Source organism: Schistocerca americana, chromosome 11, assembly GCF_021461395.2.
Source record: "Schistocerca americana isolate TAMUIC-IGC-003095 chromosome 11, iqSchAmer2.1, whole genome shotgun sequence".
Taxonomy (NCBI): domain Eukaryota; kingdom Metazoa; phylum Arthropoda; class Insecta; order Orthoptera; family Acrididae; genus Schistocerca; species Schistocerca americana.
In genome coordinates this window covers 116,652,857-116,654,535 of record NC_060129.1, presented here as the reverse complement: position 1 = coordinate 116,654,535, position 1,679 = coordinate 116,652,857, and the positions used below count along the sequence as shown (strand labels likewise).

At 43.2% G+C, this 1,679-nt stretch overlaps 1 non-coding gene across 1 annotated transcript; it reads right to left on the bottom strand.

The window, feature by feature from the left end:
* Positions 1-1,343: 1,343 nt before the first annotated feature.
* Positions 1,344-1,427, bottom strand: Trnas-gga. Its single transcript is given in 2 exon segments — positions 1,344-1,378; positions 1,388-1,427. It is a non-coding gene; the product is annotated as a tRNA-Ser (tRNA).
* Between the last annotated feature and the right edge of the window lie 252 nt (positions 1,428-1,679).

Here is a 1,679-nt window from a genome sequence, read left to right as displayed (position 1 = left end):
AAAAGTTTAACAGAATGCGTTAGCCATAAAAATGTTTTATAAAAACAATGATAGTTTGGTAGCAGCGCAGAGGGAGTTTCGACGTTTTTGTAATTTAGCACATCATGATGCCATCCCGTCGAAACACGAGATAAAATGTTGCATAAGTAACTTTGAAGAGACTGGGTGTGCCCTCAAGAAGAAAGCGACAGGACGATCAAGAAGTGTGCGTCCTCCAGCAAACATTGATATTGTATACGAGTCTGTCTTACGGAGCCCGCAGCGTTCGATTCGTACGCAAGCAGCAGTGGTCGGAGTGTTCGCACAATTTTTCATTTCGATTTAAAATTTCATCCGTACAAACTACAGATGGTGCAGCAATTGATGCACAACGATTACCGGTTACGATTAGGATTCTGTCAACAAATGATAACAAAACTAAACAATGACGATGAATTTGTAAACAAGTTGTGGGTGTCAGATGAGGCACGTTTTCATCTCACTTGTTATGTAGATAAACATATCTACCGTTACTGGACAAACACAAATCCTAATGATGTTCATGAGCGCCCTTAACACGCTAGTAAAGTGACAGTATGGTGTGGTGTTTCGTCACATAGGATTATCGGACCGTATTTTTTCGCAAATGAACAGGGAAACACAATAACTGTCAATGCCGATCGTTACGTAGAGATGTTACGAACTTTCGTTTCACCTGCACTGAACAACTTTCCAAACGTTCAAGAAGGCTGGTTTCAACAGGACGGAGCGACATAACACACTGCCCGTCAATCAATGGCATATGTGCGAGAATTGTTTGGCAACCGTGTGATATCACGATTCGGTAACATTCCCTGGCGCCCTAGATCGCCAGATTTATCCTTTTTTTTGTAGGGTAACATCGAAAGCAAAGTCTACACGACTCGACTAACAACCTTTGATGAGTTAAAACAGAGAAGTCGGGATGCAATTCACAGTATCCCAGCTGTGATGTTGCAGCGATCAATAAGGAATCTCAAATGCAGAATTCACGAATGTATCTGTACAGGAAGATGGCATCTAAAGGATGTAATTTTTAAAAAAATGATAAATGACATCAATGATTCGTAAATGGCGAAGTTGTAATGTTTCAGTTACTATGAATGCAATTCTTTCCTTCATCACTTCTAGTTTTATTGGATTGTGGAAATGTTCCCGTTTAAGTGTGTCTCCCTGTACATGCAATCTTGTAAGGTACCCGGAACTACTTCGCAAAATGACTCAAATGGCTCTGAGCACTATGGGACTTAACATCGGAGGTCATGAGTTCCCTGGAACTTAGAACTACTTAAACCTAACTAACCTAAGGACATCACACACAACCATGCCGGAGGCAGGATTTGAACCTGCGACCGCAGCGATCTCGCGGTTCCAGACTGTAGCGCCTAGAACCGCTCGGCCACTCCGGCCGCAACTACTTTGCACGTGGACGCTTCGAGCTGCACACAGAGAGGCAGGCCCCCACTTGGCAGTTAAACTGCACAGCAGTGAGACGTCCCTAATGTAGCAAGAACGAATAGTGTGGGAGCTCATGTTTTTTGAATCTCACAAAACCTACAATTGTACTAGAGAAATGAAGGTTTAAGCGGAAGTCGAACCACAGCCTCATACACGTTCGTCTCACAAAGATCCAACGCTAGCCACCGGACCACTATTGCTCT